Source organism: Zalophus californianus, chromosome 11 (assembly GCF_009762305.2).
Source record: "Zalophus californianus isolate mZalCal1 chromosome 11, mZalCal1.pri.v2, whole genome shotgun sequence".
Classification (NCBI taxonomy): domain Eukaryota; kingdom Metazoa; phylum Chordata; class Mammalia; order Carnivora; family Otariidae; genus Zalophus; species Zalophus californianus.
In genome coordinates, this window is record NC_045605.1 from 39,710,939 (window position 1) to 39,735,346 (window position 24,408).

Consider the following 24,408-nt stretch of genomic DNA (forward strand, 5'->3'; position numbering starts at 1 on the left):
GATTATTGCTACTTTCATGAAAACACAAGCCTCTGTAATCCTGATTACGGCTAAATTCAGGCTGTAACCTCAGCTGTCGACAGTTTCCGATCTTTCCAGGCAGACAGCACAATTCGACCTCTAATTATAAAGGAAGGAATCAGGTTAAACTGGAGGGGACCTCAGAGTAGAGGCAGCTTCTTCTTTGTGAATTCTCTCACCACCCAGGAGCTAGAGATGCAGGAACAAGTAGGGAGATGCACTCTATCCCCCCGACTGTTTGCCTCTAGTTTCTGTTGTTTGCAAGGCTGATACCACACTTGTACCTGCTCCTGATAATGGCTCCTGGCATATGATGCCCTTCCCACTCCACGTTCGTTGACATGGCACTAGCAACTTGGATTCTAAGTGTCAACATGAATAGATAGGTCCTTAGATTATGCTCACAAAATACAACTCCTTTTATATTGATACGTTAATGTCATTCTAAAAATCACAGCAACAGCACTAAATAACATCAATACAGGGGTAAGAGAAACACAGATCATCTTCCTGGATACCAAGAGAGCCACTTTTCTGTATAATAATAATCACCCACACTCACAGATGTGTAACGCATGCATCCTACATCTGCTTGAAGATCTTCCGGCTGTCAAACAAAATACAAAGATTCTTTGTATCTCTCCATCTTCTAATTCCTTTCTCACAATCTCCCCCTGGATTACATAAATAGCCAGGGCTTATTTTAGTAAAAAAATTAGATGCTGATTTATTGATCATTTGTAAAACGCCTCTCCCGTCTCTCCAGTTCTTTCTGAGACATTCGCTTTTTCCATTTCTAAAGACAAATGAGCTTTCCCCCCACGTGAATTTCTCGATGCTTCCAAACAGAGCAGTGGAGATGGGAACATTTATTTATTTGAGTGGACATGTGTCAACATGCTCTAAAAGAGAAAAGAAAAAAAAAGACACCAGTGCATTGTAGGAGGCTTGCCAACCACACACTTTAATGCCCATCCATTATGCCTTGGAACCCATATGTGAAACTGTCTTCATGACTCTAGGGGGTCCTTGCAAGCAGGATGTGGATCTTGGAATTGCATTCATTTCAAGGCTTTACCACATATGGTAACAGCATCTCCCCTCAGAGCGGCGGGGCAGTTCCGGACACATTATGGACCACGACTAAGGTTCAAAAGACCACACATCTTTCTGTCCCCTTAATGTGACCACATTTCATCAAATTTATTCCATGAATATTTCTTCATACCCTTGACTCGGATGTCATTGTGTACTGAATGTGAACATGGACAAGCTGGGTCTGAATAGCTTACCGGCTCCTCTTGGGTTCCCAGGCATTTCCGACACCACTCAGCACATTTCTCTGGCTCAATCTCATGACCGTTTCTGCTTCGTTATCAAGTACTTACATAACGAAGTGCCCGGATTAAAATACAGATGTGGAGATAGAGAAGTAGAATAACGTTTTTTAAAAGATTAACTTTTACCAGGTCTGTTGATACTACTCTTCTTGCCACTGGACCTAAAGGTGAAAGAAGCCCCACCGTGAAGACAGCTGTTGCAGTTTAAGACATAATCTAGAACAAGAGATACTTTATGTGTTTATGATTTTGGGGCAAATTTTAGGTGAAAGCTATATGATGAAAGCCTTTCACCCCATGAGGTCAGTGACAGCTGACTTTGTTATTTACCTTTGTCTACACACTGCCGAACCCAGAGCAACGGAAGGCTAAATCCACAGTTGAAGACCACAATTTAAGTCACAGCACGAGAGACCCAAACTTCTCATCCCCCATTCTCCTCTCGCATAATGCAAACTCGCAATAATTACAGTGACTACCATGGGACACCCCTCTGTCATGTTTAAAACATGATTTCATTAGCACCTGGGATGCAGTCTGGGGCAAGCGGGACTGGTCTTGGGTGTAGGACTGGTTATCGCTCTTGGACATCCTCGAGGACAGACCTCTGCTCTGAGCCCCGAAGGATAAGGCCTGCTTATCTCATCACCCACCCCTGCTGGCTGCTGCCATCTTGTGAGATGTCAAAGAAGATGAAATGCTCTGGGAATCTTTATTCAGTCAGGGCTCTAACATTAGTTTAGGAGATGATCTCTTTCATGGATTTAAAGACACCTTTATAAACCCTGCCAGCCCCACCCCCACCCCCAGCACAAATATTCATCTATTTCAAAGCAGCAATTTACACCTAGGTTGGATGCTAAAACACTTTGTAAAAATAAATAAAACAGCAGTAGAAATCCAACGAGTTCTTTGGGATCTTATTACAGTATGCTACATCTATGTGGAGCTCCCTACAGTTTATCAGACCCAAAACAAAACAAAACAACAACAAAAAAACAGTCTGAAGTGGTGCACATCACTGCTACACAAAGCCTTGCCTCATTTTCCTCTCCTGTCTTTCCTGTCTGCCGCCTAGAAAGTATGACTACGCTCTTAACATGTGGCTTGAGTAAAAGCCCCAAGAAAGGGCTCTATGTCTTGGCAGCTGCTTCTGATTTTTTTTCCCCTAGAACATTCCAGTTCCTCAACCAGTTACTCTGTAAGAGCAGCATGTGTACATGGTTGGTGTCTACACAACCAGGAGGCCCAGTGTGATATTTCTGAGTGCTCCTGGCAGGTGCTCCATCATCTTTCCGGCTTGGCTGCTCCCTGCAGTGTGTCTTCATCACTGTCAATCAGCACGCGTCACTCACGTTTTGGGAAAAAGGCCATCTTCTACCATCGGCTTCATACTTTTTTCTGTTATGCTCCTGACTTTACAATAGGGAGTCTGAACCTAGGCAGCAAGCAGCCCTCCTGAGAGAGTATGTCTCCAGAAACCAATGTTCCCTCATTAACACTCGACTGTTTGTCCTCTCAGAAACTTCCTGAATTTTTCATGAGCAAAACTGGGGTGATTACGAGGAAACGATGAGGATAACCATGGGATAATATTTGTGAGCATTCTTAGGAAGAGAAAGTGAGAGCAGAGTCCTTATTTGATGCTCAAGGGTGTGACTTTATAACAAAGGGGTGGGAAGGTAATTTTGCCAGCAGCTCTGTCGTCTAATGGCCACACCCTCATGTGGGAGTAGAAACTCAGCGTGCAACACAATTGTGTGACAATGACGACTGGATATATTATTACTTTCCCTCAGAGTTATTCACCAATAGGGATGAATAACAGAAATGGCATGGACTCTTGGAGTTAATCTGAGCCCTGCTGCGTGGTCTGGGGTGAGCTAGTTCCCCATTGTGAATTTCAATTTTCTCAACTGTTCGAAAAGAGGGAGGGGAGAGCTAACCAGCCTTCCCTCCATGAGGGTTATGTAAGAATACCTAGTACCTTTTGTTTCTTGTCTCTTTTCCATCAACTCCGTAGTTGGGGAGGTGGTATGAGAGTCTAGTTTCCTTCACCCCAGAACAGGCGCTCCAGTTGGATAGGGAGGGCTCGACAGACTGAAAGGGAGAGAAAGGGAAGATGGCAACACTGATGACCATGAGAACGAGGAGGAGGAAGAGGAGGCGGATGAGGACAATGGCCAAGACAAGAACAACTCTTAGCCCCTTTACCTACAAGGTGCTCACAACTCCCTGAATAAGGTGTAGGCTCAGCTGATGGAACAGATCTAGCCAGCCGTCTCTCCAGAAGAGGGTTTATCTATTCAGAAAATGCAATGGGTCTTGAGGAGTGATAATCATGTCTACTTTTAGAGAAGAACTTGAGAAGACAAGTGGCATAGTAACATGCTCAGGCCCCGTTTTATTCACTTAGCACTGAGGCAACGCCTCTGGGAAGGCAGCAAGTGAGGACCACTGGATGGGGGCTCTGCCAAACTGGATAAACTTGGAGAAAGGTAGCGGTCATTTAACTCAGTTTCCTTCCACTGTGTCCCGGATGGATGTCAAACAACTCCTTCTGCTCTGCCTTCTGTTCCCGATTAAGACCTTGCCTCATGGTGATGCCCATCCTGGAAAGGATTATGCATCTAGCCCTCGCTGTCCAAGAGGCGGGCCACCATCGTCACGTGGCTACTGAGCATGGGACATGTAGCCAGCGTAGTGGAGAAGTGGACTTTTAAATTCTACTCAATTTTTTTTTTAAGATTTTATTTATTTGAGAGAGAAAGAATGAGACACAGAGAGAGCATGAGGGGGGGAAGGGTCAGAGGGAGAAGCAGACTCCCTGCTGAGCAGGGAGCCTGATGCGGGACTCAATCCCGGGACTCTAGGATCATGACCTGAGCTGAAGGCAGTTGCTTAACCAACTGAGCCACCCAGGCACCCAAATTCTACTCAATTTTAAATAGTTTCAACTTAAATTTAAAAGCTGTCATTTGATTCCATTTTGGGAAAACTTTTAAAATACGTTTCGAACAACTTGGATGCATGAATCTATTTTTTTCAACTGTAAATTTTATGAATCCAAATAGAGTTGAAGCATTTCTTATGAAAACAGCACTGAAATTGAGATGTGCCACTAATGTAAAATGCACATTGAATTTTGAAGATTTAGCATGAAAAAGAAAGTAGAACTCATTAGTATTTTTATATACATTATATATCAAACTTGTGTTTTGCACGTTAAGTTAAATAAAATTAATTAATTACATTGTTATTAAATTCATTTTGTCTGTTTATTTTTACCTTTCTAATGTAGTTAGTTCAAATTTTTAAATTACATATAGAATTCATATTATATTTCTACTTGAGAGCACTGGTCTATGCACTCCAGAAATGGACATAAAATTTCAGATATTGTCTCATTACTAAAAATGTGCTGGGAATATCATATCCTTTGTGATGGATTTATCAGGTCTTACAGCATACAAGCTTTGGAGCCAAGAGCTGAATTTGAATCTGCCTTCTGCTAATTTGGATATCATCTGCCTCTTCTTGCTGTCCGAGATCTCCCTGAACTCTGATGCAATATTCAAAAGTATGTGCTTTCCCTTTTATCCTTATACCCTCTGAAAATTTGATAAATATGTCTTCTACTCTTTGGTTCAATGACAAAATGCTATGAAATTCATCTGGGAAGGCTTCAAAGAAGACGGGCAAATACCACAGCACATTCCAACTTCCCGCCATCATTTGTAACCGTGAAGACGTCTCCTCTCATAGTCGCACTGAAGGGGCTTTTCTGTATTCTGGATGTTGATTTCACAGCCCTCACCATAAACTCACCATAAACCTCAAAGCCCAGGGCCACACCCACCATTTCCTTTCTCTGTGCCCACAGTGCAAATAATAATCAAATGTTGCCTACTGAACTTTTACCATCAAAATTATTACTCAAGAAACATTAAATGAATAAATTTACCGTTTCAGGATTACCTTTACTCAGCAAAATTTACTTACTCTGCTTAACTGGAGGCACTACCAAAGATGTATTTTGGGGATGGTCAAAAAGGATCAGCCCAATCCCATTCTGGGGGTAGTAGTGGGTCTTTCGGTGATACCACTGGGAAACAGTGGTATCACAAAGAAACCTGAAAAAGGCTTAACAATGTGACTTCCCTGTGGAAATAGGGCTCTTGTTTCAACCCATCTTCTCTCTTAGGGCATGGTCTTCTCTAACTTTATTCTTGGGGTGGTCATCAAGTTTTCTGCCATAGTTACTCCTTACCTTTCTCCCTGTCCTATCACATGCACACATACACACACACATACACACACACACCCACAAACACACACACCCCCACATACACACGCTGCAATCTGTAAGCCAGGTGTTTAGGAGGAGGAAACGTGGTAAACTAAGCAGCGGAAGAGGGAGTAGAGAAATAAATGGTAAGTGACGGAGCTCCAAGGGGCAAGTCTGAGTCAATCTGTTTCATTACCTCCAACTATAACATGGAATCCAGGCTGATAAAGTCTTCCACACAGGGATGCTGTATTAATTGGCTAATTAATGACTGTGATTCACTCTCAAAATTCCAAAGAATGCCATTAATGCTAAGTATTTCTTACACAGAAACCATTTAAAGTAAATAGCAAAACTATGATTGCTCTGAATTAGAAAGTAAATCTAAACTGGAGAATCCATTATGGGGATGGCAAAAAAAAAAAAAATAGCAGAATTAATGGTGGTCTAAGCCATCATAGTGGGAATTTTATGTCAGTATCTGGTGGTTTGGTTGGCTCATGACATCAAAAAGAGGGGCTATATGCAATGAGCACAGGGCTTGGGCTATAAAAACAAATACACAGGAAAAAATGCATGCATGCAAGGTGCAAAGAATAAAGTGAAAAAGAAGGCGTCTGTATGTTGGAGGCTGATGACCTAGCTCAGGGCAAGGAATCACTTCTGAGTCACCAGGTCACTAGACTGGATTTTAATGGAGCAAAGCAAATCATCAGTAGTTGGTCCTCTGTATACTACAATTGAGGCAAAGATAAATTTAACAACCAAGATCCATCTTCATACCACTGAGCACTACAATTTTGTTTCTATACCCAAGATGATCTAGCGATCCATGAAACATTCTATGTTTCCCAGTAGAAACATCTGTCAAAGGGAGGAGAGCAAATGGCTTGAATCAAATGTGGGGTCAAGCAACTCAATTCCAAACCCAAAATTCAGAGGTCTGTGGGCCTTTGCCAGTATGTGGGCAAAGATTTCAAGCATCTCACAGCCCAGTGCCTCCTGAGTTCCCAATAAATGCAGTGACGGACAGGAGGGAATAGATTTAGTGCATCTAGTTCCTTAAGATTCAGTTAAGACGATTCACTCATCCATCTATTAATTTAATATATATGAAATGAGGACTAAATGCAAGGTGTAATGCAGCACAGTGAGAGGTTACAGTGCTGGATCTGACCTACTTTCAAGGAACTTCCAGTCAAGCTTCAGAAAGAAAGCAAACAATAACCTACAAAAATAAATACCTTTGTACCCAGCACAGTGCTCAGTACACTGTGGGCACTAAAAGAACACTGAGTAACTGAATGCGAAGCAGAGAGGTAAATACCATGTTCAAGGTAAACACCCTGGGAAGTCAGAGTCCAGAGAGAGCATTTCCCATCTAACATGACAGCTGAGCCTGAACAAACCAGAGTAGACAGATGGAATGATGAGAAAAAAATGCTTCCAGAAATAACAGCAGAAATAACAAACATTTATTATTGCTTATTTTGCCAAGAGGTTTGTACAATTATTCCACTTTGTCCTGACAAGAGTCCCATTTATAGATAAAGAAACAAATGTAGTAGAAGTAAGCAATATATCCATGGGCACCAAAGTGATAGAGCCAGTACTCCTTCATTGATTCTTTCGTTCATTCATCCAATATTTACCGAGTGTCTACAAAGTACCAGAAATTGTTCTAGGTGCTGGATATAAATACCTTTATGAAACGGATACTGTTGCTGCCCTTCTGGTGGGTTGGAATTCTGAAGGAAATATATAATAAGTTCATTCCTTATCAGTTTATCTCTTGAACGCTACAGAGGGTATAATACCTAGAGTTCCTTAAGTGGATTTTTGCCATCGTTGGCAAGGAAAGATATCCAAATTAATTTGAAAATATGCCACAGGAAAAGAAAGAAACGATGGCTTAAAATGGAATTATTTAGTAATTTATAAGCAATTTTAAACATAAAATATAAAAAGGCTTGGAAATACTGCAATATCTCCATAAGATTTATTGGAAAGCTTTGAGTAGTGGTGGGCATTCTGTGTAGGAGTCATTTTTCTAGGGCCACCAGAGGCCTGTTTTAGAGGCAGCACAAATAATCTATTTTAGTGAAAAATAAAGAAAAGTGGATACATTTAAAATTCGCCGATGACTTAATGGTAATTAGGCCCCTACTTTGGCAACCAAGAAGAGGAGATGTAATTCGTTCGTTACGTTTGCTCACAGCAAGAAGGAGTAACAAGGAACCGGACTTTCCAACCACAATATATGGAAACAGTGACCAATGTAATGATTTAAGATCAATTGTGAACCAGACCCCAATGCTTCTTAATACTGTCAGAGCAACCAATGGCTTTAGGAGAGTTCTGGATGCTCTCCAACACATTTATATTTCAGTGCATTTTTGGAAAGCAGAGATCTGATCTGATAGCTTTACTGACCACTAATATATACAAGCATCATATTGGTGGGAAGAGGAGCTGCATAGATGATTCGGGACTCCTGCCTCTAAGGAGCTTACTCATCAGTTTAGAGTGGTGTTCAGGAATGAGCCATACCCCCATTGTTAATACCACAAGGCAGCAGATGAGGGCCCCGGGGGCACAGAAGCAGGTTCAGTAAAATCTGGCTTGGGGATGAGAATAAGCTGCATGAACAAGGAACAATTTAATAGGATCCTGAAAGACATATACACACACCCACACTTTATGACAAATAGAGAAGGAGACTGTAAGGGGCCTGTGCGCCCAAATATAGGACATGAGCACAGGACATGAGGTAGGAGCCAGGACCAGAGAAAGTGGTTGTACTTCTGGGAGCATTTTCCCAACTCTTCTGTTTAAACGGAAGATGCAAAGCCACTACATCAATTCAAATATATCCAGGAGAACAGCTATCATTTCCCAGCCAAGCGCCTTCAGATCCTCACACCCAGTTTTTCTTTTCTGTTTCTGAGGAGCAGTGAGAGCAAAGGGAAGCTTTCATGTGAAGAAGACAGGCTCTTGGGGAACCGGGAGAGAACAGGAGAAGCCTGGCATTTGGATGTTCCTGATCGCAGGTAGGCTAGTCGTTTCTGAGTTTTAATCAAAGCCTTGTTCGTAGCTCTGAGGGACACGGGAAGGGTTTTATTGGAAAATGTGGGCCTGAGTTTTGCATAAGCTCCCCTCTTCAAAGCGGCTTAGGAAATTCTTGAAAGCAAAATCAGTTTGATTGCCTTATGAGCACAGTGAAATTAAATATTTAAAAATTAAGTTAATTTGAATATCTGACCTCCTTAACTAGACAGGCGAATGTCTGTGTATGGATGTCGGCTCTGATGAGAACCCAAGTCCGTCCGGTCTGGATCTGAGCAGCCACAGGCGGCCGAGTGGGACAGAGGTGGTCAAAGCACAGGCCTTGCGAGCCGGGCTTTGCGGTTTGGCCGCGCTGGCTTCGCCCCTGCAGAAACCACGGCAACTCTGGAGCTTTGGTGAGGACCTGGAGCCTGGTTTGTTGGCCTGTGAGAGGCATCACAACAGCACCACTACACGGGACTGCTGCAGAGGCCGCGGAGAGCCCACGTGTTCGTTAATGGCTGCTCTCCTTGGGGACCCGGCAAATCCGAGCTCGCTTGCCTACTCTCTAAGTTTAGTTTCCGGTCCAGACAGGAAGACAGACCATTAAAATGAATAGATGATGCAAATTATCAGTTTCCATTTCTTTAAACCAGAGCATCCCCTGAATGCCAGATACCACATTTGCTGTCTCAAGAAATTCGAGAGTTGGGGTAGAAAAAAGCTACACGGACAGCTTTGGCATGGCCTAAGGGAGACAAATGCTGACCTGCTAGAGGTTCTTTCCCTGCACAACACGGACGAGGTGAACAGACCCGAGGAGAGCCTGGGGAAGTGTGCAGGGAGCCGCCTACTCTCTCTGCAGAGGCATCTCCTCTCATCCTCAGCATCATTTTGGCATCGTTTGTGTGCACCTCTTGACTCCAATAGGCTGGAATGGAACTCTTAGGGGTCGGGGCCGTGTGGTTCAATTCTGAACGAAAACAACAGTCCTCATTCACATTAAAAGACACCACCGCGTCTCTAGTCTGAAGCAATATACAACCCTGGATTGTAGGATTAGAAGAGCAGTGGGCCTTTTCCACTTCACACTGAGGCGGGGCTCCCACACCGGCAAAGCCCAGTCCACACTTTGCCTGTCTCTGAAGATGGGTGGGTTGACCAAGCCTGGCAGTCCTTTTGGAGAAGTCATCCCGCAGCACGGAGAGTGCTGCTCTGAATTCACTCAGCCCAGCTGGCTCCCCAGTTCTGTGTTGCTTGTACATATCTGCCTCCTTCCACTAGGCTGTAAACTGAGAGAGGTCTGCACCTGCTCAGTTATTCCTCCTCACATTATCTAGCACCGTATACTCTTTTGTGAAGAGCAATCGTTTAATAACCAAGAATTGGTTATTAAACAACATGATGGAGCTGCAGGAGATGAGCAGGGATGCCAGCCCCACTTGCTACGTGTCTCCCCTAAGCCAAGGGAGTTCAGTCCCTTTCCTCAACTGAAACAAACATCATGAACTGGGTTGGTTTACACTGGAAAGTTCCACAGAAGGAATGCTTATTCCAGAGAGAGAGAGAGAGAGCTGGATTACTGATGAGGTTAAGGGGCCCAGTGTACCTAGCTGACCAGGGATTCCTCACTGGATGATTAGGACATTCCCCTCCCAAGCTAAGTTCTATATATGAATTATTATCGAATCTCTCAATACCCCTTTAGGGCCATATTTTCATACCACCTCCATGTCACACATGAGGAAGCTGAGAATTAGAGAGGATAAGTAATGTTCCCCAGGGTTGGCAAGGGTTGGATCCCTCATGAGAAACAATTGCTCTCCTCTTTTCCCAGTTCTGTGTTCAGTGATTTCACTTTAGCAGCACGGATGTGGCCATGGGGGGAGTATTTATACCATGGAAATCAGGAAACACTACAAATCAGAGCTTCGTGTGTGTGTGTGTGTGTGTGTGTGTGTGTGTGTGTGTGTGTGTTAGAGAGAGAGAGAGAGAGAGAGAGAGAGAGAGAGAGAGAGATCCAGCTCTTACCACTGCACGCACCACCTAGGCCTGTCTGATTCTGACGTCCCTCTGCTCATGAACCACTACTTCACACATAATCAACAAATAATAGTACATGGATTTAGCAATAGCTGTCCATTGAAACAAGAAGGGAAATGTGTACTGGGTGCAAACAGAAGGACGGAGGTATGTGGGGAGCCTAGACAAAAGAACACTGAGTATTAACATTTGTCAGGAAGTCCCCAGCACACAGCACACAAACATAGTATCTGGAGGGCCCAAGCCAACGGAAAGTTATGTTCTCATAAAGCAGAAGCAATAGTTCATTAGTTTTCACCAGAGGCTGGAACAAATCTCTCTCAAGATCATACAGTGCCCCTTCTCTGTTTCCTAGCAGCCTTCTGATACCTGGGAGGAAGGGCAGACACCCGCTTCCAGCTCATTAGAAAAGTATGTACTCAATTGTAATGACAGAAAATGACATTTATCAGCTCCTTATGGATCTGGTCACTAGGTTGCTAATGTTTGATCTCTCCTCAGTGAACTAATAAAACTGCTCTTCTCCAAAAACAAAGATAAGAATCTAGAAGTCTCCTTGGAAGGGCCTGACTTCCTTCTCATTTATGTGCTGTGGAAGTGAAGGAAGAAGGGAGAAAGCAGAGGGCAAGACAAGGAAAGGAAGGACATCTATATGATGATACAAAGTGGGTGTTCAACAAATGCTTGATGAATAAATGCAGTAAGGTAATGAAGAAAGAACCCATGATTTTAATTTAATCTTTAACCATCTAATATCTGGATCTCTCGCATCAAGACAGACCAACCTGGCTTTATTGGGACGTTTTAAGGCCCATTTCCCATGCTTGGATATCCCTTGCATCACACCGCAATCTGTGTAGCTGTCTGCGATGAGGGCCTAACAAGTGCTCAGCTGAGATGCCAACATCTGCCTTGTGGCTTTGGAGAGGGTCCTCCCAAAACATGGGTGATGGATGCTCAGAACAGGACGCTCCTGGCAATAGGACAAGGAGATAATTCTTCAACAACAGCTACAAGAGGGGAGTGAAGGAAGACAACAGCCAAATTTAGGAGAGTTCTAGAGCTCTGCATTAAACTCAGTAGTAGCCTCTGCCTCAATCAGGCTGGTATTGCAAAGTATGACTGGAGAACATTTGCAGAGAAAGCCCAAGCAATTTTTTAAGCTATAAACCCTCCAATGAGCATCAAAAGCTGATTTTTATGGCATGCTCTAGAGTCCTGCTGTAAAACACTGTCCCAAGGTATCTATACCTGTGCACTTCCACTGTAAGATTCATAGCTCTGCACAAGTTAATGGAAATCAATAGATCCAGCGATCTTCTATTCTTTCTAATTAGTGAGAAATGCCGGTCTTCATCACAATCCAGAATGAGACCCGTTTCATCATGTGTCCAGACACTTTTCCACACACTAGATATGAAAGACAAATATCACCTTTTATGCCTCACTGGGCAGGTACATGAAGCTGAATTATAAAGACAAATAGCGGTGGAGAGACTCAGAACACGACTGCCGAGAAAAGAGGATGGGAGACAGAAAGAAAGGAGAGCCGTGGTTCATTTCCGGAGAAAGTCACCCAGAGATGCTTGCAGCATTCCTGGCTGATCCCTGTTGTTTCTTGACAGCTTCAGACACTGGAGTCGCCTCAGGCCTCACTGAAATGTGCATCTTCATGCCTGCCATGAGTCCCTGGCACAAAGCATAGGCTTTACCTTTGTTGGCTGGATCCTAGTTGTGGGACACCGTTTTGAAGACAGCCCATGTTTTGGGCTCAGCTCCCCCAGGAAGCAGACCAAGATAAAAAGCGGCATGTAGGGAGTTCACTGAGGCGCATGGTGAGATCAACAGTCGTGGGGCTGTGACAGGAGCAGGATTAGGCAGATGGAGGAACAGAAATGCAACAGAAGCCTCTGCTGATCCAGAGAGTGCTCTGGAGCTAGGATGACCCTGCAGAGTTGTTCGTCCTGAAGGGGGGCAGGCCTTTGTATGCCCTGGATGGGGACTGTCCCTGAAGAGGATGAGGTGGCCCTCTTCAGCTAAGACTATTCCCAGGGCTGGAATCAACTGAGAGTCATCAGCTGCCAGGCCTCCCAGAAGCAGGAGGAATGCTGTCTCAACCCGGAAGGGGCTGCAACAACACAGCATAGCATTGGCCAGAGGCCGTAGTTGAGAGTAGTCAAAGATGTCACCCATGTGCAGTGCTCTTAAAGTACCTCGTCTGGTTTTCAGTGGTGTCACTGACTACAGTTACCCTTCAAGTAACCATCTTCCTGTACTTTCTTTGCAGAAAGTCACATTCCTCCAAACTAACATATGGCTACTTGCCTCATCTGCTGTTTACTCTACAAGCCAGAAAGAATTTTCCGATTGCCCTACCCCCTCACTACTCCACTCACCAGAATACAGTATGGCAGACCAAACCATCAGAATGAAGATAGAAATGCCTTCTCTACCTCTAATATCCACCCTCCCCCCTCCCCAGCACCCCCTGGTCTCTTGACCGCTTCCTCTTCCTGGGACACAGCTAGGGTGAGTTTCTACTGAAATCTCCGTTCAGGCCATTCTATGCCTGGGAGGTGAAAGTAACCTACTGAAATTCGGGTGTCCCAGTGGAATAAGACTGGGCATACTTTGTCCCAGGGTGAATGCACAGTGTGGGAAATAAGCACATTATCATTTTATTTAGTAATTTCCTGTTCTGTACATGTAACATTAAGAACCCCTGCTCATGCTGGAGCAGTCTATTTCCCCCATCAAACCTACGATGAATGTCTATGATTTCCTGTGCTCCTTGTTTAGAAAGCCAGAGGAATGAAGCTCCAGAAATAGCATAGGGGAAATACAGCTCGATAGGCTGCCGGTTGCTAATAAACTACAGGGTTGTCTCCCCAACTCTACAATAAGCTTGCTGGAAGTATAAAATGTATTTTGCTGCTCCTGATGTCTCCCAGACCCCCCAGCAGAGGTTGCTGTTCATGTTGGGCCCTTAAGGCTGATGAACTGAAAAATGTTAAAAGAATTCTGACCTACTCTCTGAATGAGGAAACAATTTAGAAGAAAATATCCACGAAAAATTCAACTCCTGAGAAAAGGACATGTATCATTTTGAAATACTTTGTCATATTGATGTCAGAATTTTTTCAATTTTCCAATTAAGACAGGATCTTTAGTCTAGCACGCAAGAACTCAGGTGACCACAACTCACCTTGTTCATCTTATTTTAAGAAATGACCTCGTTGGAAGTCCACTCCTCAAATCTACTATTGTTCTTAACATCCTCCTGGATCCCTAGTTAAACTACGTAACTATGTAATTCTCTTTAGATAAGGATGTATATCACTGGTTCCTAATTATTTATGTATCTTTTTTCTAACTCTAAGGATTAGCATAAACGCTCAGTAAATGTTTGCTGAATTTATTTGGTGGACTGTTTTGAGGTAGAGTAAAGAAAAACTTCATACAATGAGCTAGCAAAACAGGAGGATAATTAAAACATTAGGATCGAAGACAAGGAGATGCTGCAAAAATGCCAAATGGACGGTTCAACATAATTGCCTGAGTTTCAATTGTGGGTCTAAGCCTCCCAGAAGCCAATAGGAAAAATAAAATAGGAATTGTCTTTGTTCTTATCAGAGGAGGAAAGCAGAACAGACCTAACAAAGTTTATTCTTAGCACGATTCCGAAAGATAACTCTCAGCAAGGGATTCTATAAGGAGAAATGCAATCAGCATTTCACAAGAATGGCAATTGGAAATTGCTTCTAACCATGCCTTCCCCCCAAAATGGTGATGGTCACATTCTTTATCTCTAATTTACTGCGAACCAACAGCTGATCAACAAATGCCATTGGTGTTGACAATCCTGGTTCTACTCCCATATTGAAGCACAAAATCCTTTTCTGAGAACACCCTCCCTTCCATTAGCTTCAGGTTTGGAAATCTTATCCTTTCTTCTAGGCTCAGTTCAAAACTCATGCGTGACTTCCACAAAGCCTTCCTTCAGCATGCAGATGTTCTTACTCTGCATCCATGTGATAGTTACATATAAGAGATTCTCCATTCTTGTCTAAATAGTGCCTTAAGGTTGTTCAGTTAGCGGGCCTTTCTCTTCAATTCGATGGGATGGTATATTAAAGATGGCTGCGATTATTTTTGCTACTTCTGCCATTGAGAGGAAGAGTTAAATTATCCTCTCATTGAATCCGAGCTGGCTTTAGTGACATGCTTAAATGACAAAATATGGTGGAAATGACCTTATGCCTATTCCAGTCCTATCCTCTCAAATACTTGGCAAGTTTTGTCTTGCCCTCTTGGAACTCGGGGTTGCCGTTCTGTGGGCAGCCTAAGCCACATGGAAAGGTGAGGTTGGTGTTCTGATCAATAGTCCCAGTTGATCCCAGCCTTCTACCCATCTCTGTCAAGGACTAGGCATGTGATGAAGCTGTCTTGGACCCTCTAGATCAGTTTATCTGTCCACTGGACACCACCAAGTATGCTCCACCAACATTCATTCCCAGATGAGTCCTGCCCAAATGCCTCACCAACAAAATACTGAGATCCCACTCATGAAATGTTAGTTGTTTTAAGCCACTTAATTTTGGGGGTGGTTTATTATGTAACAATTGATAGCAAATCACAATCATCCTGAGGCTGAAATAATGTATTCTACTTCATTTATTTCAACAAATCACCTTGGAGTATCTACCATGTATCAGGTGCTATTGTAGGAGCTGGAGATACAGTAAAATGAATAAGACAAAATCTCTGCCCCTTTTAAGCTGACATTCTAGTGGGGAAGATGGGCACCGAACATGAAAACAAATAACATTACTTTTGTAATATCCAAATTGCCAGGGACAGTGCTAACTATAGAAAGTGACAAATAAATGCTATACTTCTGTGTTCGTACCACACAGCTAAATGTGTCATTCTCAATTTTACCTAAAACAAAAGAACAACAACAACAAACTTAAGGGAATCCAAGTATCTGGAAGACTAAGTTACTAACAAGACAAGTCAGATAAGCCAGAGAAGTTGATAAACAACACATTTCTGGAACAATGGGTAAAATGAAAGGATGTTTACCTGTGTCTCCAAAGCAGTGTCTCTTTTGCCTGTGGAGTCCTAAAACTTCTATTACGAAAAAGGGGGCAAAGCCCCAGGTTTTCAGAAATGTAGGTTATTCCCTAACCAGGGTAGAACGTATTGCTCCATAAAATGTCAACATCAAAACAATATAGAAAAAATAATTACAGACAGAGTTAGTGTTGTAAGCTGATAAGGACCAGATGGTCTTTTGTATTTATGGTTTTCCTTGTGCATACAAATGCTTTGGGGATCTAATTAGCCTTCTACAAAACTCAAACTGGGTAATTACTATCATTATCCCCTTTTCAAATAAATCTGAAGTCTAAACTGCAATTATGTTTTTTATCTTACATTTGGTATTCACACATTTTAAGAATTGTTCTTTGCCATCTACTCGGAAAACTTCTTCACATGGACCAAAGTAAATAAAGTGCAGGAGGATGATAAAAAACATTTTTTAAAAATGGATCACTCTGTTCGAGGCCAGTGCTGACACCCACTGACGCGCTTTCTAGGCGAAAGTCCTGTTTCTGTCACATTTTCACTCCAATCAAGAATAAAGTCCCATTCCCTGAGACTTTATATTTCCACTTATGCTTTGCACAGCAAAAGAGAAGAACTTCTACGTGGAGGCATAACCAGTCACGCACCAGTCACGGATTCTCTGCAAGATGCAATGTGGCAGCCATTTCAATTAACTTCCAACTCTGCCCCCAAAGTGCAATACCTGGGCTGTGGGAAAGTAGCAATGCACATAACAAGGCTGCTATGTCATCTTTATTGGATTTTTGGCCTCAGGACAGTCAAGTCACATGGTAACAACATCTCTGCACTGCAGGGCGAAGGAGACGTAATCGCATGCTAGTGAATTCATAATGGAGAATTCATCAAAATCTATCTCCAGTGAGAGGTCAGTGAGAAGGGGGGTTAGGAAGCGATCGTTTTATTTCAGGTGCAAGGCCAAAGATTAGAGGTTATTGGGGAATACATGTGTCTTCCTTGACAGGACAAACCATGGGCAGTGACAGGTATCCGAAATCACCTCTTCTGCAATAGCTCCCAGCGAGGAGGGTCAAGAATACGCAGAACGTCTGGCTGACATCTTGAAAGGTAGCATCCTGATGACTGGTCCAGAGGGCAAACTCCAAAAATAGTTGAGAGGGAGAAATCCAAGTGATAAACTGAAGGTGAGTTGGGTGCTTGGCTCTGGGGAGGCACTTTACTACAGAGGGATGCTAGATGTCAACGCGGGCTTCAGGGGTGCCCCACCCCCACCCCTGGTCTGCCTGACAGAAGGCAGGCTCTAAGGCTGCTACCTTGGCCCTCCACCCCAGAGACCGCCCTGAGCTGACCTGGCAGGCAGCAGCTCAGGCGCCCAAGGCACTCACAAGGATGGCTGCAAGGTCAGCATGTTTTCCTCCCTGACAGGATCACCATAACTTCACAGCTCACTGACAAGAATCTCGGAGGCATGCACTCATTCTTCCATTCATTCAACAAATAGTTCCTAGGCATCGACTTAATGCTATGCCATATGTAAGGTGATTTATGCAAGCTTGGGTGTCAAGAAAACATTGGCCTTACAAACACCATCGTCCGGTTCCCACCGTAAAAGGCGTTAGAGACCCAGCCCAACACGGTGCCAGGGTCAGAGTGCATGGAGCGGGGCTGATGGCCTGGAAGGGTGTGTGCACAGCAGTGGGATGCCTTCTGCATCTTGGGCTTCTGGGCCAGCCCGGCGTGCTCACAGCTGCGATCGTGATTGGGGGATTTGTAATGCACCAGACTCTATGAGTTCACGCAACTCCTTATAATAGCACTTTAACATTTGTCCAGCAATGTTTATCTTGTATCTATACCACCATCATCTCTTGTTGGAAGCATGGAAGATGGTATTCTTCTAATTTTACAGATGCACAAGACCAGTCGCAGACATTGAGGGCCTTGGCCAAAGCCATACAGCAAGTAAGAAGCCTAAGCAGGACGCACACCCAGGTCTTTGCACTATAAACCCAGATTTTCCAGACACTGCACCGCTAATGGGGGCTTTTGCTGAAGCCTCTGAACAGAAGTTTGGGTGCCGAGGCAGCTTGCTGCAGGGTTTTTTTGCTGACTTAGGCTGTTTGACATCTCGAATGTCCCTCCTGCCTCTGAGGTTGAAGATCCAGAGTCCAGGAATCTGAGTCAGGACAGGCCCAACATGTCTGAATTCATTAACCCACAACCTGATACAGCAGAAAGAGCCAAGAATTTCAGTCGGCAAGCACAGGTTCAGTCTTAGCCTGGCCCAGGAGAGCTTCATCAGGTAACTTAACCTCTCTGGGACTTGGCTTCCTCACAGGTAATCATACCTGAGGGTAGGTAGCAATTGGTAGTAAATCAGTAAATCATAAGCACCCTGCTGCTGACATCATACAATTCGTACCACCCCACAGGGCCACTATGAGGATGGAATCGATAACACACAGGTGCAAAGCCTGGCACAGAGTAAGGGTTAATTTTGTTCCTCTCTCCATCAGACTCTCAGGTGGGTTTTGTTCTCCTCTGTAAAGGGGGAGGAGAATGTTCTTAAGAGGTCCCCCCATGGAAATATCCCTGGAACTCTAGGCATCTAGGGAAAGCCTTGTTCTGGCTCACTGGCAGGGAAGGTTCCAGAAGGAAATGCCAGGTATCATGAAGTCTGCTGCGTCCCAAGGAGTGAAGTGAGAGAAGCCATGGCCCAGGGCCATCCAGACATGTTCAGCCAATCCTCAAAGAGTCAGTACTGCTTCACTGCATGCCCCTTATTTAAAGATGTGAGGGAAAGGGGAAAAAATAATAGCAACCATCTCTGCAATGTGATCAGCATTTCTTGTCGGTTTAAATATAGTCTCAGTTCTCTGGTTAGAATGAAATCCAAATAACCTTCTAACATCCGCTGAGCAGAGTGGGCTTCCTGCCAGTCAGGGGGTTGTGTGAGGCCCCGGACAATAATTGAGATGACAGTCCAGTTTTGCACGGGAGGTTCAAGTATCCAATTGCATCAGCTCTGTGTCCTGATGGTGATGCACCCTGTCAACATGCTGGGTTTTGCTGAAAATAACTGAGGGGGCAGGCTGGCCTTGCTCCTGCACGAGGGTCTCCTTGAGTTGGGGTCCACATTGGCCCAAAGGCAGTCATGGTATATGATGAAGATGGGAAAAAGGATGAAGTTTACAGCCAGGGTGGATCTGGAGGGAACCTTTTCTCTGCCTGCATACTATGGCTGCCTCAGATCGGTTCCTGAGTTTCACAAGGGCAAATCACAGACTCATAGCCCCTGTATCAGATCTGTGCATCTCATGCCTTTCTATAGCTGCTCCCACTTGGGAGGACAGACATGTGGTCCCAGCTGGACTAGTGCCTTTCATAAGAATTCAGTCTTCCTCCAAGGACTCAAAGAGTGTGTTTTGTGATCTTCTTTAACCCCATGTTTTTCAGATCTCAGCATCTCAGTAGTAATCAGTAGGTTGAGACACTTTTTCAGTCAACTTAACAGCTATCTTATTTGTGCTTTAATGTAGTAATACACGTCACTGCCAAACTGAACACAAATGATAGAGTAACAGAATGCTTATAACGGGTATGAAGAATGGGTTAGAATGTGGATATACTAGGTTGAAGGCTGGCTCCCCAAAAGTTAGGTCCATATCCTACCCCTCAAAATATGTCCAGGGGACCTTATTTGTGAAAAGAATCTTTGCAACTATAATGAAGGATCTTGAGATGAGGGGCGCCTGCGTGGCTCAGTCGTTAAGCGTCTGCCTTCGGCTCAGGTCATGATCCCAGGGTCCTGGGATTGAGCCCCACATCGGGCTCCCTGCTATGCAGAGAGCCGCTTCTCCCTCTCCCACTTCCCCTGCTTGTGTTCCCTCTCTTGCTATGTCTCTCTCTGTCAAATAAATAAACAAAAATCTTTAAAAAAAAAAAAAGGATCTTGAGATGAGATCATCCTGGCTTACCTGAACCTTAAATCCAATGACAGGTGTCCATATAAGGAAAAGGTAGAGGGAGATGTGAACCACAGGAGGGAGGGCCATCTGAGAATGGGGGCAGAGATCAGAGTGATGTAGCCATAAGCCAAGGAGCTCTGGGAACCACCAGAAGCTGAAGGAAGCCAGGGAGAATTCTCTGCTAGAGCCTTCAGAGAGAACATGGTCCTACCACACCTTGCTTTTAGACCTCTGGCCTTTAGAACTATGGAGAGTAAATTTCTGGTGCTTTAAGCCATCAGATACGTGATAATTTGTTACAACAGTCCTTGGAAGCTAACACAGTATGTTTATAACATGTATATGTTCAATCTATATTTATGTCTCCATCTTTGTCTGCCTAGTATACATGTGTATTACATGGTGAATGTGTTGATTTATCACATAGGATATAAATTCTTCATCACCCTGGCTGGCATGAGGGGCTGAAAAAGAAGAGGTTGTATCCCACTGACCAACCACATTCTACAGCTGAGGCTTATGTGGGGGAAAGAACTAATTACATTGGGGCTCTAAACTGGGAATGGAGTAGAAAGAAAATAATATAGGGCTATCTTTCATTCAGAAAGAATCATTAAATACTAAACTAGCTTAGGCTACCTAAAAAAATTTGAGCTAGCGATATTAATAAAATATACATTCAAATGCAAAGGTGTAGTATGCTCAGTATTCAAAGACAGATGTGGCATGAAACATAGAGTAATGGTTCATATCATCTATTTTGCAATCCTGTGTCCTTATTTTATATGAGAATGAATTTAGAGTAAAACTTTCTTATATATTTCTAACCTGTTCTATAAATAACAATAAAATAAATAGCCATAATGTTTATAATTAATAATCACTGAGCATTTACTATGATTCTGGCACCAGGGGAAACCATTTATGTATATATCTCGTTTACCAAGTCCAAGTAGAATTCCCGCAAGGAATGTAGCATTATATCTGTTTTTCAGATACAGAAGCAAATGTCATGTTTAGTGAGATGAAGGGACTCACCCAAGCTGGTATTTGTTATAACAAGTAGGAGTGATAGGCATCTGCCCCTCAGCTGTTAGGCTCCAAAGCTCCTGACCCTAACAAGTACATAGCAGGCCTGCGGGCAGGTAGAGCTTAAAATCTGTTACAGAATTCTCTTGTGCACTCATAGTCGGTGACAGGACCCTGATGTGGTCTCTCCAAACTCCCTGTCCCAATTTATTTGCAGACAGAAAAGGACAAAAAAAAAAATCACAATACTAAAATGAAGACTTCCAGCAATGGGGAGGTATTAGAGAGATGAATCGAGTTTGGACAGGGGGAGTGGTGGAATGGACATTCCAAGAAGGAGGGATATGGAAGTGGAGTGTGCAGGCATGGCGGGAGTCTGTCCTGGCATCGACCATGGAAGCTTCCAATGCCAAAGTCATGAGTCTGAGTATAGCCAGGTCCTTTCCTAGAAGATGATTAAACTTCCACTCTAGAAAACACACTTGTAAAGTGGATAAGTGTGAGTAAAATCCATGTAGCTCATAAGGCAAAGTGGTAATTCTCAACAGCAACAGAGTCTACCTGTAAATAAACACCACTACTGGCTGGAAAAGAACTGAAGAGTATAATATATTCAGAAGCAGAAGTCTCCCCACAACCCTCCACCTCCAAGGCCCTCAAACTCATCCTCCTTTCTGGTAGAGAAGATTCACACAACTCTTAGACATTTCTGTTGCAGGGTTATTTCTATTTTCAGGTATATCATCAGGTACCATGCCCTGACATCTAATGGCTCCCAGCACAGTGGGGAGGCCAGGTGGGTTAGGGAGGGAGAGGGAGAGAGAGAGAGGAAGGAAGATGGGGAGGGGGAGAAAGAGAGAGGGAGAAAGAGAAGTGATACTGATTTAATTTTTTAAATTGTTTTAACTTCCAGTTAGTTAATGTAAATGTTATATTCATTTCAGGCATACAATATAGTGTTCAACCCTTCCATACATCACCCAGTGCTCCTCACAGCAAGTGCCTTCCTTAATCCCCATCACATATTTCACCCATCCCCCCACCTACCTCCCCTCTGGTAACCACCAGTTTGTTCTCTATGCTTAAGAGTCTGTTTCTTGACTTGCCTCCCTCCCTTTTTTTGTCCCTTTGCTTGTTTGTTTTGTTTCTTATATTCCACATATGAGTGAAATCGTATGGTATTTGTCTTTCTCTGACTTATTTCGCTTAGCATTATACTCTCTAACTCCATCTGTGTCATTGCAAATGGCAAGTTTTCATTCTATTCTATGGCTGAATAATATTGTGCTGTATGCATGCACGTGCACGTGCGCGCGTGCACACACACACACACACACACACACACACACATTTGTCCATTCATCAGTTGATGGACACTTGGGCAGCTTCCTTATCTTGGCTATTGTAAATAATGCTGCAATAAACATAGGGGTGCATATGTTCCTTTGAATTAGTGTTTTTGTATTCTTTGGGTAAATAGTAGTGTGATTGCTGGATCAGGGGATAGTTCTATTTTTAACTTGAGGAATCTCCATACTGTTTTCCACAGTGGCTGCACAAGTTTATATTCCCACAAACAGTGCATGAGTGTTCCTTTTTCTCCACATCCTTGCCAACTCTTGTTGTTTGTTGTATTTTTAAAGACTTTAGCTATTCTGATAGGTGTGAGTTGATATCTCATTGTAGTTTTGATTTGTATTTCCCTGATGATGGGTGATGTGGAGCACCTTTTCATGTGTCTATTGGCCATCTGTATGTCTTCTTTGAATAAATATCTGTTCATGTTCTCTGTCCATTTTTAATTGGATTATTTGCTTTTTGAATGTTGAGTTTTATAACTTGTTTATATATTTTGGATACTAACCTTTTATTGGATATGTCACCTGCAAGTATCTTCTCCCATTCTGTAGGCTGCCTTTTAGTTTTGTTGATTGTTTCCTTTGCTCAATAGAAGCTTTTTATTTTGATGTCATCCCAGGAGTTTCTTTTTGCTTTTATTTTCCTTGCCTCTGGAGACATAACTAGAAAAAAGCTGCTATGGCCAATGTCAAAAAGGTTACTGCCTGTGTTCTCTTCTAGGATTTTTATGGCTTCAGGTTTCACATTTAGGTCTTTAATCCATTTTGAATTTATTTTTGTGTATGGTGTAAGAAAGGGATCCGGTTTCTTTCTTTTGCATGTTGCTATCTAGTTTTTCCAGCACCGAGGAGTGATACTGGCTTTTTCACAACCACACTGCAGAGCTATTTGCTGAGAACTACAGGTTGCTGTGGTGCCATGTGAATTGCAGGAAGAGGTCTATCCATCATTCTGTGTATTCATGATCCTTAGAGTAGAACTTATTAGATCAGAACAATTAGGTTCATTTGTTCCCCAACAGAAAGAGAACGGGGGCAACATTAAAGACAATGTCAGAGAATCTCGCTCTGGAGTAGCAGACACTAAACCTGAAGCTCCTGAGATTCTGTGATGGCAATTGCTGTGATGGCATTGCTGTTACTATCTCTCACCCCCACGTGCATATGCTGATTCACATATTAGGAGGGTGGATTCCAGGACGAGAGGGGATTTGATCAGGAAGGTACTCTGTGCCCCAGGCAATTAGCATAAATATACTTACCATGTTACAATAGCTAATTAATGAGATAATCTGAAGAAATGTTGGTACAGGGGGAATAAAATGTTGTGTTTGGGAGTATAAGATCTGCACCTTCTCAATTTGACACAGTTTATGTCCTACTAGTTGGGGGTCTAGGAGATTAATAATGAATCAATGAGTAAGTACCATTATAGTCTGAAACATACTAATGTCACTACCAGACCAATCATCATTGAGTTGCTTTAGTGTATCAGGTTGAACTTTGGGATGAAGGATTAAGGAGTATTAGAAACCAGGTATGCTGTACACAATTGGTTAAGTTTCCCTTACTCCTTCATGTAGATAATCCAGGAAAGCAAAATTCACATCAGAATGTCTTCATGACTTCTGAAAACTGTTATTGACACTGACATTTGCGGTGATGCATGTTAACAGGTTTCCAATTCAACTGCCAAGTCAACAGTGGGTCCAAATGTGTACAAAGAGGTAGAAGAAACCAGACTTCAGAACTGATGTTTGCTTGGATTTACACACCACAGTGCAGAACATCGCTTTCCTTATTTATAAAATATGAACTCCATGAAGTCCAAACTTATGAAAAGGCATAACTTACTCCATTCAGTTAGAGGTAAAGGGAGAATCACAGAGATGTTATCAAGGCTGACAGTCACCATGGGGCACACTTGAGACCTTAGCACAGGCAAACTGACATGGAAACAAGAGTTAAGAATGCTCAAGAACCAAAGTTCTGTGTTAGGATTCTGATTACCTTATGGCATTGAGGTCAAGATCATGTTCAATAGATCATGAAAAGACATAGGAGTTCAGGGTCATGTATACACTTGCATATACATGCCTATTTGTGGTCCATATTATTTAATGTAGCTTAAATTTAATAGGCAAATAGCCACCTTATCACCTAGTCAGATGAGTACCTCTCAACCTTTCAGAAAAGCATTTTAGTGATATCAATTGCAAACCGAA

The 24,408-nt window shown here is 43.1% G+C and overlaps 1 protein-coding gene across 1 annotated transcript in view; it reads right to left on the reverse strand.

Annotated features, from left to right (window-relative positions):
* FAT3 (FAT atypical cadherin 3) overlaps positions 1-24,408 on the reverse strand; it is a 642,087-nt gene that overhangs the window by 210,303 nt on the left and 407,376 nt on the right. The window lies entirely within an intron of this gene.